Source organism: Bubalus kerabau, chromosome 12 (genome assembly GCF_029407905.1).
Source record: "Bubalus kerabau isolate K-KA32 ecotype Philippines breed swamp buffalo chromosome 12, PCC_UOA_SB_1v2, whole genome shotgun sequence".
Classification (NCBI taxonomy): Eukaryota; Metazoa; Chordata; class Mammalia; order Artiodactyla; family Bovidae; genus Bubalus; species Bubalus kerabau.
This window is the reverse complement of record NC_073635.1, coordinates 61,865,411-61,880,127: the sequence shown is the minus strand read 5'-3', so window position 1 is coordinate 61,880,127 and position 14,717 is coordinate 61,865,411.

Below are 14,717 nucleotides of genomic sequence, written 5' to 3'. Positions count from 1 at the left end.
AAAAGTAGGATGTCAAGAAACACCTGGAGTAACAGGCAAATTTGGCCTTGGAGTACGGAATGAAGTAGGACAAAGGCTAATAGAGTTCTGCCAAGAGAATGCACTGGTCATAGAAAACACCCTTTGCCAACAGCACAACAGAAGACTCTACACATGGACATCACCAGATGGTTGACACTGAAATCAGATTGATTATATTCTTTGCAGCCAAAGATGGAGAAGCTCTATACAGTCAGCAAAAACAAGACTGGGAGCTGACTGTGGCTCCTATCATGAACTCCTTATTGCCCAATTCAGACTGAAATTGAAAAAAGTGGAGAAAACCACTAGACCATTCAGGTATGACCTAAATCAAATCCCTTATGATTATACAGTGGAAATGAGAAATAGATTTAAGGGACTAGATCTGATATACAGAGTGCCTGATGAACTATGGATGGAGGTTCATGACATTGTACAGGAGACAGGAATCAAGACCATCCCCAATAATAAGAAATGAAAAAAAGCAAAATGGCTGTTTGAGGAGGCCTTACAAATACCTGTGAGAAGACAGGAAGTGAAAGCAAAGGAGAAAAGGAAAGATATTCTCATTGGAATGCAGAGTTCCAAAGAACAGCAAAGAGAGATAAGAAAGCTTTCTTCAGCGATCAATGCAAAGAAATAGAGGAAAACATTAGAATGGGAAAGACTAGAAATCTATTCCGGAGAAGGCAATGGCAACCCACTCCAGTACTCTTGCCTGGAAAATCCCATGGATGGAGGAGGCTGGTACGCTGCAGTCCATGGAGTCACTAAGAGTCAGACACGACTGAGCAACTTCACTTTCATTTTCACTTTCATGCACTGGAGAAGGAAATGACAACCCACTCCAGTGTTCTTGCCTGGAGAATCCCAGGGACTGGGGAGCCTGGTGGGCTGCCTTCTATGGGGTCTCACAGAGTCGGACACGACTGAAGCAACTTAGCAGCAGTAGCAGCAGAGATCTCTTCAAGAAAATTAGAGATACTAAGGGAACATTTCATGCAAAGATGGGCTCGATAAAGGACATAAATGGTAGGGACCTAACAGAAGCACAAGATATTAAGAAGAGGTGGCAAGAATACACAGAAGAACTGTATAAAAAAGATCTTCATGTCCCAGATAATCACAATGGTGTGATCACTCACCTAGAGCCAGACATCCTGGAATGTGAAGTCAAGTGGGCGTAGGAAGCATCAATACAAACAAAGCTAGTGGAGGTGATGGAATTCCAGTGGAGCTATTTCAAATCCTGAAAGATGATGCTGTGAAAGTGCTGCACTTGACATGCCAGCAAATATGAAAAACTCAGCAGTGGCCACAGGCCTGAAAAAGATCAGTATTCATTCCAATCCCCAAAAAAGGCAATGTTAAAGAATGCCCAAATGACCTCACAATTGCACTCATCTCACATGCTAGTAAAGTAATGCTTAAAATTCTCCAAGTCAGGCTTCAGCAATACGTGAACTGTGATCTTCCAAATTTTCAAGTTGATTTTAGAAAAGGCAGAAGAACCAGAGATTAAATTGCCAACATCCTCTGGATCATCAAAAAAGCAAGAGAGTTCCAGAAAAACATCTATTTCTGCTTCATTGACTATGCCAAGGCCTTTGTTTGTGTGGATCACAGCAAAATGTGGAAAATTCTGAAAGAGATGGGAATACCAGACCACTTGACCTGCCTCCTGAGAAACCTGTATGCAGGTCAGGAAGCAACAGTTAGAACTGGACATGGAACAACAGACTGGTTCCAAATAGGAAAAGGAGTATGTCAAGGCTATATACTGTCACCCTGCTTATTTAACTTATATGCAGAGTACATCATGAAAAACGCTGAGCTGGAGGAAGCACAAGCTGGAATCAAGATTGCCGGGAGAAATATCAATAACCTCAGATATGCAGATGACACCACCCTTACAGCAGAAAGTGAAGAAGAACTAAAGAGCCTCTTGATGAAAGTGAAAGAGGAGAGTGAAAAAGTTGGCTTAAAGCTCAACATTCAAAAAATGAAGATCATGGCATCTGGTCCCATCATTTCATGTAAGATATATGGGGAAACAGTGGAAACAGTGGCTGACTTTATTTTTCTGGACTCCTAAATCACTGCAGATAGTGATTGCAGCCATGAAATTAAAAGACACTTACTCCTTGGAAGGAAAGTTATAACCAACCTAGACAGCATATTAAAAAGCAGAGACATTTCTTTGCTAACAAAGGTCCGTCTAGTCAAGGCTATGGATTTTCCAGCGGTCATGTATGGATGTGCTGCTGCTGCTAAGTCGATTCAGTCGTGCCTGACTCTGTGAGACCCCATAGAAGGCAGCCCACCAGGCTCCGCCTTCCCTGGGATTTTCCAGGCAAGAGTACTGGAGGGGGTTGCCATTGCCTTCTCTGATGTATGGATGTTAAAGTTGGACTAAAAAGAAAGCTGAGAGCTGAAGAATTGATGCTTTTGAACTGTGGTGTTGGAGAAGACCCTTGAGAGTCTCCTTGGACTGCAAGGAGATCCAACCAGTCCGTCCTAAAGGAGATCAGTCCTGGGTGTTCATTGGACGGACTGATGATGAAGCTGAAGCTCCAATACTTTGGCTACCTAATGCGAAAAGCTGACTCATTGGAAAAGACCCTGTTGCTGGGAAAGATTGAGGGCAGGAGGAGAAGGGGGCGACAGAGGATGAGATGGTTGGATGGCATCATCGATTCAATGGACATGGGTTTGTGTGGACTCTGGGAGTTGGTGATGGACAGCAAGGCCTAGTGTCCTGCATTTCATGGGGTAGCAAAGATTCAGACACGACTGAGCAACTGAACTGAACTTACTTAAAAAGAATTTTATGGCAGTTATTTGTGAAATATATTACCAGAAAGCAAATTTATCAATGGAAAGGATTAAATTTGCTACTAAATGTTTAAAAAGTCCTTTATTTACTGTGTTTTTAAAAATACTGTGTATACATACATATATAATATTCAGTTATGCATTATTTGTACATATTTTTTTATTTACACGTATTTATTACTCACACATATTTAATATCCATATATACACATACATATGTTATGTATATATGTGTGTGTATATATATATATCTATTTAGATCTTCTCTGTCATTGTCTAAATTCAATTAGATATGAGCACTAGTCTATATCTGATATGAGGATAATGAATGTTATCTTATTTATTGACAAATACACCATGAAACAAGCAAAATGCTTCCGAGGAATAAAGTAAATCACCATGTTTACTTTTATTTTAGTTCTATAAAAGTAAATGTAGAAATATTCATCTAGCAGCTTTTCAGTTAGACCTAGTTCTTGACCTATCATTAAATTAACAGAAAATGTGTTAGCATTTAGATGTAACCTGAGTCTATCAGAAATGTTTTTATTTTTCTAGAAAAGGCCCAGGAGTATGCCTCCAGAGCAACTTCAAAACAAATGAGATATTCTACAATTTCATTGTATTTTTAATATTAATTTGACCTACTAATTGAAAACTTGATTATGAAATAAAATTAGATTATCAATTTAAAAAGCTATCCATTTTATCTTCTCCAACATTGGGAGGCTCCCTACCCTTCAGTGTTTCCCTGGAGTAAATATCCATGGTCTTTCATGCACTGATGCAAGAAGATATGACTTAGATGAGAAGTCATATATATTATCTTCAGTAAAAGTGTTAATCATTTCTCAAAGGATATGTGCGTGCGTGCTAAGTCACTTTGGTCATGTCTGACTCTTTGTGACCCTGTGGATTGCAGCCTACCACGCTTCTCTGTCCGTGGGATTTTCCAGGCAAGAATACTGGAGTGGGTTGCCATGCCCTCCTCCAGGGACCTTCCCAAGCCAGGGATCGAACCTATGTCTCTTATGTTTCCTGAAATTGCAGGCAGGTTCTTTACTACTAGTGCCACCTGGGAAGCCCTCAAAGAACACACAAGTCATTAAAGAGGTGAAAATGTTTATTGAGACACACTTGGTTTATTTATTTTATACAATTTATATAATTTACTATAAAGTCATTTAACTTTGAGCTCTATTTATTCATATTTTAATGACGATAAAAGAGTACTTAGGAAAAGAAAGAAAAATGTATGCTTAAGATTTACATTTTCTGCTCAAGGCCTGGCCAGAACACTTAGAATCTTCAATGCCTGCTCCAGATTACCCTTTATCATCTAAAATCATTTAGTTTACATAACCAATAGTCTGATTCTGGAGTGTCTTACTGAATGAGACTAGCATAGTCAAAGCCTCACAAAATTGGTAAGTGGAACTTGGAATACTAACCAAGGACATTTGGAAACCATAAAGTTGGAATGAAAACAATTATGAAATTTTGAGTTTTGATTACCCAGAATTCCCTAATGCTAGTAAGATTCAGTTGGAATTAATAGGACTCTTCCTTTCTCTCTTATGATGCTGTTTCTATCTTGCTTACAGAATCATTAGCTATCTCACCTGAGGCACTTAATTCTGCCTTAACAATCACACCAACATTATTCCTGAAGACCCATTAGAAATTAAGTTAGATCTCAGTCTAATACAGAGAACTCATCATCAAGCAAAACTTTAAAAGTCCTTGCTATAAAAACCTCAGCCTTTTCATAATTTCCAAGAGGAAGACTTGATCAGGGAAATAAATTTAGATCATTCACAACTTATAAATATGTTTTCACTTATTCACACTCCATTTTCCAAATTTTAGCTTAAGCAGAATTGCATCCAAATCTTTGCTACCATGAAAGAAACACTAAATGAAGTAACTACCAATATGAACATCACTACTAAAAAAAATGAATGATTCAAAAGTGGCAGTTTCTATCCCTTATCCATTTATTTTGTCCCATTTGGGGCTGTTCTGATATCAGATGGTCTTCCGATTCTGGCAATACATTATTATCATCTTAATTAGATGGTGTCTCCAATATAGTAGCTGCCATTCTAGTTATGTTCTCCTTGCAGGGGAAAATCAAAACAGTCCCCTGGACTCTCTTTTGCAGCCATATAGCAAGTACCAAATGCTTTTTCAGCTAACAATAAAATAAGTTCAGTCTTTCCTAGATGTGTGGGAATATGCCTTCATTGTTTTGTCTCAGCACCACAGCAACTCTCCTGACATGTGTTGTAATTTATTCAGAGGGACTAGAAGTCATGCTGGTCCACTAATGACGAAATGATGTTTGTGGAACTGGCTGGACAGCAAGTATAAGTTACACAGGATGTCATTGTAAAACATCTTTGTTCTAGAGAATGATGTATACACCCCAGGAAATTTTGGGTTTTGCCATCTCCATCTCTTTTGGGTGTTAGTTCTAATAGGTCTTGTAGATCTTCATAGAACCGTTGAACTTCAGCTTCTTCAGCGTTACTGGTTGAGGCATAGACTTGGATTAACATGATATTGAATGATTTGCCTTGGAAATGAACAGAGTTCATTCTGTCATTTTTGAGATTGCATCCAGGTATGGCATTTCAGACTCTTTTGTTGACTATGGTGGCTACTCCATTTCTTCTAAGGGATTCCTGCCCACAGTAGTAGATATTATGGTCATCTGAGTTAAATTCACCCATTCCAGTCCATTTTAGTTGGCTGATTCCTAGAATGTCAACATTCACTCTTGCCATCTCCTGTTTGACCACTTCCAATTTGCCTTGATTCATGGACCTGACATTCCAGGTTCCGATGCAATATTGCTCTTTACAACATCTGACCTTGCTTCTATCACCAGTCACATTCACAACTGGGTGTTGTTTTTGCTTTGGCTCAATCCTTTCATTCTTTCTGGAGTTATTTCTCCACTGATCTCCAGTAGCATATTGGGCACCTATTGACCTGGGGAATTTATCTTTCAGTGTCCTATCTTTTGCCTTTTCATACTGTTCATGGGGTTCTCAAGGCAAAAATACTGAAGTGGCTTGCCATTCCCTTCTCCAGTGGGCCACATTTTGTCAGAACTCTCCACCACGACCCGTCCATCTTGGATGGCCCCAAACATCATGGCTTAGTTTCACTGAGTTAGACAAGGCTGTGGACCATGTGATCAGACTGACTTGTTTTCAGTCTGTGATTGTAGTTTCAGTCTCTCTGCCCTCTGATGCCCTTTCTCAGTGCCTACAATTTCACTTGGGTTTCTCTTTCATTGAACATCTATTTCTGTTTTATTGACTATGCCAGAGCTTTTCACTGTGTGGATCACAATAAATTGTTGAGAATTCTGAAAGAGATGGAAATACCAGACAACCTGACATGCCTCGTGAGAAACCTGAATGTAAGTCAGTAAGCAACAGTTACAACTGGACATGGAACAACAGACTGCTTCCAAATAGGAAAAGGAGTACGTCAAGGCTGTATACTGTCACCCTGCTTATTTAACTTATATGCAGAATACATCATGAGAAATGCTGGGCTGGAAGAAGCACAAGCTAGAATCAAGATTGCTGGGAGAAATATCAATAACCTCAGATATGCAGATGACACCACCCTTATGGCAGAAAGTGAAGAGGAACTAAAAAGCCTCTTGATGAAAGTGAAAGAGGCAAGTGAAAAAGTTGGCTTAAAGCTCAACATTCAGAAAATGAAGATGATGGCTTCTGACTCCATCATTTCATGGGAAATAGTTGGGGAAACAGTGGAAACAGTGACGGATTTTATTTTGCGGGGCTCCAAAATCACTGAAGATGGTGATTGCAGCCGTGAAATTTAAAGACACTTACTTCTTGGAAGGCAAGTTATGACCGACCTAGACAGCATAGATAGCAACCTAGACAACCTAGACAGTCATGACTGAGTGACTTCACTTTCACTTTCCACTTTCATGCATTGGAGAAGGAAATGACAACCCACTCCAGTGTTCTTGCCTGGAGAATCCCAGGGAGAGCCTGGTGGGCTGCCGTCTATGGGGTCGCACAGAGTCGGACACGACTGAAGAGACTTAGCAGCAAACAGCATATTAAAAAGCTGAGACATTACTTTGTCCACAAAGTTTCATCTAGTCAAGAGTATGGTTTTTCCAGTAGTCATGTATGGATGTCAGAGTTGGACTATAAAAAAAGCTGAGTGCCGAAGAATTGATGCTTTTGAACTGCATTGTTGGACAAGACTCTTGAGAGTCCCTTGGATTGCAAGGAGATCCAACTAGTCCATTTTAAAGGAGATCAGTCCTGGGTGTTCATTGGAAGGACTGATGTTGAAGCTGAAACTCCGGTACTTTGGCCACTTGATGTGAAGAGCTGACTCATTTGAATAGACCCTGATGCTGGGAAAGATTGAAGGCAGGAGGAGAAGGGGACGACAGAGGATGAGATGGTTGGATGGCATCACCAACTCAATGCAGAAGAGTTTGGGTGAACTCTGGGAATTGGTAATGGGCAGGGAGGTCTGGCATATTGCAGCTCATGGGGTCGCAAAAAGTTGGACACGACTGAGCTACTGAACTGAGCTGAACATTTTTATCACCCACCTCAGTGGAGGGTCTAGCTGTCTAGAGTATATTAGGCTTCCTTCACAAAAGGTAAGACAACCACATACACACTGTCTCCCCAAGACTAAGGAAATGCTTAATGGTCTCTGAGCTTTGTTGGAAACATATATTTCTATTTTGTGACTCCTGGATTTATTTAACTTACTCTTCATTATAGGGCTTGATGAAGATGTAAATTTACTTCAGAGAATAAAATTTAGATTCTGTTTTTTAATAAAGGCAATATAGGCATGCTAAAGATGGATGTGGGCTTCCCAGGTGGCTCAATGGTAAAGAATTTGCCTACCAATGCTGGAGACACAGGAGACATGGGCTTGATCCTGGATTGGGAAGATCCCTGGAGTAGGAAATGGCAACCCACTCTAGTATTCTTGCCTGGAAAATGTTATGGACAGAGGAGCCTGACCAGCTGCCATCCATGGTGTCACAAAGAGTCAGACATGACTGAGAGAGCACACATGCAAAGATGGGTGTGATTACTGATACTACGTCAATCTTCACTCTTAAGAGGTTAATGTACTTATCATTTCTTGAAAGAGCAACAACAACAATAAAAAATGTTATGCTGTATGGGAGCATATTGGTTGATGTGTCTGTAGTGGAAAACTGTAAGTAGGAAGAAGCCTGTCTATAGAGGTTTCAGAGGCAAATGTTTCATTTACTGCTGATTGCTGGATATTGGCTCATTAGTATTCATTTCAACTAACTGTATTCAATAAATCCCTTGTATCCTGAATTCATATGACCCGGGGTTTGCCAGGCAGAAATACAAAAGATAAGAATGGGAGTAAGAGATATGAATTGGTGGCCACATATGGGGTGGTTAGTTTCTTGTAAAAGTAATGTTTGATGATCATGAGTCACTTATGGTTCCTAGAATTATGACAGGAAGAAAGGTAAGAGTTGGGATGACTTTCTATCTGCTTAGGCCTTCCCAGGTGGCACTAGTGGTAAAGGACCCGCATGCCAATGCAGGAGACATAAGAGATTCAGGTTCGATCCCTGGGTCAGAAGGATCCCTGGAGAAGGGCACAACAACCCACTTCAGTATTCCTGCCGGAGAATCCCATGGACAGGGAAGTGTGGCAGATTGTAGTCTATAGGGCTGCACAGAGTTGGACACAACTGACGTGATTTAGCAGGCATCTACCTGCTACAGAGGACAGTGGGCTAGTTAGACATTTCCTCCTGCTGAGTTGTTACTGGATGAGAAGCACACAGTTTGGTTTTCTTGCTCTCCCTGAAATTCTAACAACTATATGATACAGAACATTAAGTTCACTACTACTCAAATTAACTGACAAAGTTGCCTGTTATTATACTTCCTGATTAGTAGATTCACAAGTAGGTCATATTCCAGAAATGCAAGGATGGATTAGTGATATAGATCACAATACTGTATTTAATTGAAGCAGATAGAGGAAAAGCAAGCAAAGCAATATTAGTTAACAAATAGTTTCCTCAGAAGAATAGATAAATATCCATCCAACATACAAAATTAAAAATAAGAGTCAGTTCCACGTTTGTCTAAAATCTATATACTCGGTATCTACAGCAAATATATATTGGAGATTAAAATGCCAAGGATACCAGCAGAGTTGGAAAAAAAGACAAATTAGCTTATAATCACAATTTATATTTAACTTCCTTCTGAAGTCCCATTCATTGCAAAATGATCATCAGAAAGGTGAACATTGTCCCTAAAATTGTAATAAATGTGGTAGGATAATTAACTGCTCTGAGGGAAGGAGGGAATTGGGATTCTTACCCTTTTATTTGGTTTTTAATTCAGTTAGCTGTTTCTTGCTTTCTATTCTTCTAAGCCAGCACCAAGACTGATGCTCTCCCTGTGCTCTTATGAACAGTTATCCGCAGTTGTTTACTGTCAGCTGTCCAATCACCTACAGTAAGCTGTTTGTCTACATATTACTGGGAGGGGAAAGCCCTTCATCCTCCTGTACAGGACAGACTCATGGACACCAAATGTTCCAGTAAAGGTTCTATTCTGCATAGACTAATAAATGAAGTACAGGGCTGTTTTCCTTTTTGTCTTTCTCAAAGTTTGGAGAGATGTCTTTCTTCCCAAATTTAGATCTACTTTTTCAAGGCAATTCAGTAAAGGAAAAATAACTTTTCCAATAAATACTTCTAGAAAGAACTGGATATCCATAAGGAAAATTAATGACCTTCAATCTAAGTCTTGTACCTTATAAATAAAATAATTCCCATGGATCACAGTTGAAGGAAAGGGAAAATTGATTTATTGAATGAAATAAAAGAAGGTTACTGATATTGGAGGCCACTGATTAAGTGAGAGATAAGCAAGAGAAAATTGGAATGACAGTAATCAGAGAGCAGATACTGTTCAAGGATCAAAATGTTTGGGAAGTATTCTAAGGGCAATGGAAATCTACACATGGCTTTTAAGCAGGAAAGTGACATACCTAAGTTTGCCATTTTAAACATTACTCCATCTGCTTGTGAAAGTGCTTTACAGTGACTGCAAGGCAAAATTGGAAACAGGATGTCTAGGGAAGTTTATTTTGCAGTACTTCAGGAGATGTGTTGATTTTTTAGATGTAGGTGGCAAAAGAAATGGAAAGAGGCTGGTTGAATCAAGAGATATATTTTGAGTTAGAATTGACATTCTTAACATTATGGTCTGTGAGAGCTAAGGATAATGGAAGAATGACTTCTGGTGTTATGGCATGATCGAATGAATGCATAGTTTTGGGTTTCTTTTGGTTTGGTTTATTTATTTATTCTATTGATTCTGGAACAATGGAAGAAGAGCAAATTTGGATTAACATAAACACTTTATTTTAGATATGTTAGAAGATTGAGATAGAAATCAGAAAGGTAAGGAAAATAGGCCATAATGGAAAACATATCCTTGTAGTAAATATTGGATTGTAAAGAAATGGTTAACATATATAAAATATTTACTACTTTAGGCACATCTTCATTGACTTGGTTTATTTAGTTTATTTCCATTTATAAGTTAAGACATTTTAAAGCATGATTATATCAATTGATTGAAAATAAAAAGTGAGCATAATGCTAGATCTTCATGTATCAACTATTAATTTCCTTATTCACTTGGGCTGGCCATTGAATTTCTGTTAGATTTAAAACTCCCAGAATGACCATTTTGAAAGTCAGTGCCATACTGTAAATGCTTTTAGTTATGAGCCATGAACGAGGACAGAGTCAAGGTGTGATTTAGCAATTTTTATCCAAGTTTTCCTTGTAACATAAGCCATGATACTAGGTGAAGAAAATATACTAAATCATTCATTGACTACGCTTTTTTCATGTCTCATAAAAATATGTACTTATAACAAGACATTCATCTATGAGATGTGTGTCATAACAGCTTTATGGGGAAGAAAGAAGGTTAGCTGAAAAACAAAGAATTTCTTCTAACCTTACATGACTACTGATTTTTATTTTTATGGGTGCTATTTTTACAGGTATTCCCTGTAATTGTGAAAATTGCACAATAATTCAATGATATTATCTGAAAATCTAAATATATATATATCATTGAACTTTCATAACCTTGAAAGTTATATGGCTTAGTATATTTTGACTGATAAAGCATTTAAATCTCAGAAACAGTAAGCAGCTTATTCAATATGAAAGAAAAAAAAAATTCATGACGGAATAGGGACTCAGACCTAACTCAGGTTTACTTAGAATTTTTCCCTATTCATTCATATTTCATAATTAAAAATTAATAGTAATATTAATTACAAACTCTTTTGAGGAATTGGATAGAACTTTAAACTTCTTAATAGAAAATATTCTTGTAGTGAATGCTATTACTTAATGTCTGGAAGAAAACAATTAACTTGTTTTTATGCATAGTGATCTTCATGCATATATTTTGCTATTTTCCTAATCTCAATCTTTTTTCATATTAACATTTTTCTGCTTTCTTTATCAGATATTTTGGAATGCCTTTTATATTCCAGTCACTATGCCACATGCTAGATTCTAATAAGTTTTTTTTCTAGTTTTATTATTATTTTTTAATGTTTAATTTCATTTTATTTTTTAACTTTACAATATTGTATTGGTTTTGCCATATATCAACATGAATCCACCACAGGTATACACGTGTTCCCCATCCTGAACCCTCCTCCCTCCTCCCTCCCTGTACCATCCCTCTGGGTCGTCCCAGTGCACCGAGTCACCAGTCCAGGTTCGATGCACAATAAGTTATTTTTTTAAATCAGTTTGTTAAATGCATTTCAAGCTCACTTCAAATTAGTCATATATCAAATAATATTAATCTGGTGTATTCTAGTTTTTGTAATTATATGCCATATACCTGTTATCCATTTTTTAAGATATATATAAGCAGTAACAATATGTGATGAAGTAATTAAAGAAGCTAACAAGCTATTAAATATGATTAAAATATTTTGAGGATTAAGAAAATTCCTGGAATGCGGTTATCACTAAAATAATTCATTGAGGTTGGATTATAACGCATGAAATTTCCATTTAAGTCAATAGAGAGCTGGGCGACAGATTTTATTTAATTCCTTCTGTTTATTAGCATATTGTCAAACTTTCCAAAGCTGAAAAAAATACTGTATTATAATACAATTTTACTGATATTCTAATTCATATTATTTTAATCTAATTACATAAGACTCCTATTAGCGATGGAAGAGGTAATATTGACTATAAATAAACAAGAACAGAAAAAAGATAATTTAGTTCTCCTAGTCCTTTTAATTAGTAATTTTAAAAATGCTAGTATATATATGTGTTGTGCTGTGCTTATTCACTCAGTCATGTTTGACTCTTTGTGATCCTATGAACTGTAGCCCACCAGGCTCCTCTGTCCATGGGGATTCTCCAGGCAAGAATATTGGAGTGGGTTGCTATGCTATCCTCCAAGGGATCTTCCCAACCCAGGGATTGAACCCAGGTCTGCCGCATTGCAGGCAGATTCTTTACTGTCTGAGCCACCATGGAGCCCAAGAATACTGGACTGGGTAGCCCGTCCCTTCTCCAGGGTATCTTCCCAACCCAGGAATCAAACAGGGGTCTCCCGCATTGCAAATGGATTCTTTGTCAGCTGAGCTACCAGGGAAGCTCACAAGTACATATAGGTAATCTTAAATTCTAACACATATTTGGAAGAATTGATTATAATGATTTGTATATAGATTCCAGGTGATTTGTATACAGAGCTCAGAAGTTTGGGCTTTCTCATTGTGCATTAGAGGTGGTAGTCAGGGATAGCTTCATAGGTGTGGGATCAATCCCGTAGCACAGAACTCTGTGTAGAGTCCCCACAATGGGAATTTAATACTGTGGACACTGGTAATTCTGAGTAACTTCTATCCTTGAATTTGTGCTTTGCAAGTGAAGTCTGATGGAAGATGTTAACATGCGCCAGTAGCCTTGCTAGCATATTAATCCATTTCTAGCTCATCTGGGTCTCTCCTGATGGGTTCAGGTTGCACCTACCCTCAGAGCCTCCCTTGTCCCTCCTTTCACCTGCCCCATCATCATTCTTTCCTGCACCTCGGTGAACCATGAGTTGAAGGAGAAAGAGGCATAGGAGGAAGACAGTAGCAGGTAGGCTCATGTCCTGTGATCCATGGGACATGTCTGTGAACCCAGGAAGGGGTGGAAAGGGCCAGGGACACTTTGGGACATTCCAGCACCTGTCCTAACCCAGGCTGGAACTGCCAAAGGCTTTGGCAGTGAATGTGGGGGAGTAAGCTTCTCACCTTTCTCTTTAGGGTCACTGATGCACCAGAGTTTGAGAGTGACTAATGTGCCCCAGCAGAGAAGGCAATGGCAACCCACTCTAGTACTCTTGCCTGGAAAATCCCATGGACGGAGGAGCCTGGTAGGCTGCAGTCCATGGGGTTGTGAAGAATCAGACATGACTGAGCGACTTCACTTTCCCTTTTCACTTTCATGCATTAGAGAAGGAAATGGCAGCCCATTCCAGTGTTCTTGTCTGGAGAATCCCAGGAACAGCGGAGCCTGTTGGGCTGCTGTCTATGGGGTCACACAGAGTTGGACACGACCTAAGTGACTTAGCAGCAGCAGCAGCAGCAGCAATGTACCCCAGAGAGTGCATAAGCAGAATTACAGGGTAGGGTCATGGTGTGCTGTTGGGGACCAGCATGAGGCACTCTGCCCATGGCAAAGGTCATGAGGAAGGAGGCTCGACATACGCAAAGGCGGGATCGAGCCTCAGGAGTCCCCCTGGAAATCCTCGAGCATCTACCCCCATAACCAGAGCCTGCCTACTTTACTACTTTGTGCTCTTACCTACACCTCTGACTTTACGGGGGGCTGTCCCCCACCACCTCTTTTGGAGAAGGAGTTAACTTAGAGCTCCAGTTAATAATAATTCCTGGGCGTGACAGGAGTGTTTCAACTTACAAACTCCTCTGAAGGTTCTCTAGCCTGCCTGACAGGCTTGTCCGGCCACATGTGATTGCTCACAGCCTCCCAACCGTGAGAGGCACGAGATGCTTTAAACCTTCTAAAAACAGGTTCTTTAGAGAAGTTAGAAAATTATTAGTATAAGTATAATGGGCTGATTAGAAATTGTATTGGTGAAGGGTTTTTCATTTGTTGAGCCAGTGTTTACTGCTAAGTCTCCACATCCCCTGCCCTTATACACATTAATGAATATATAGAAGAAATAAGTATTAATCTTTGATATAAATCACATTAGACCTTAGGCTAAGTAAATTCTTTCCTTAACTAAAACCCACTACACCCTCACCCTATAGGAATGTAACTTTATTTGAGTGATGTCTGTTTTAAGAATAATCACCCCTGGAGAAATAAGTGTTGACTGACCGCTGTCACAAGGAGAGGGTCATAAATTGTCAGCAGGCCCCCTGGCCAGAAGATGATGTAACACACCTAAGACCTCTGTATACATTTGTGTGAAGCACCTGACTTTAATAAAAGTCAGGACTGCTGTCCCCGCCTGACTTTTGTATAACATCTCAGTGTATAAAAACAGACTCTGGAAAATAAAGAATTGGGATCAGTTCCTCGAAATACTGGTCTCCCCATGTCTTTCTCCCTCTCAAACTCTGGTTGAGTCTCCATCTGGAGCGCGGAACCCACCAAGCTTACTAATTTTGCCTGGGCTTCTCAGATCCGACCGGGGAGGCCTCAGTGTCTCCTCTCCTTTGGGAGAACGGAAGGACGCCTGCGG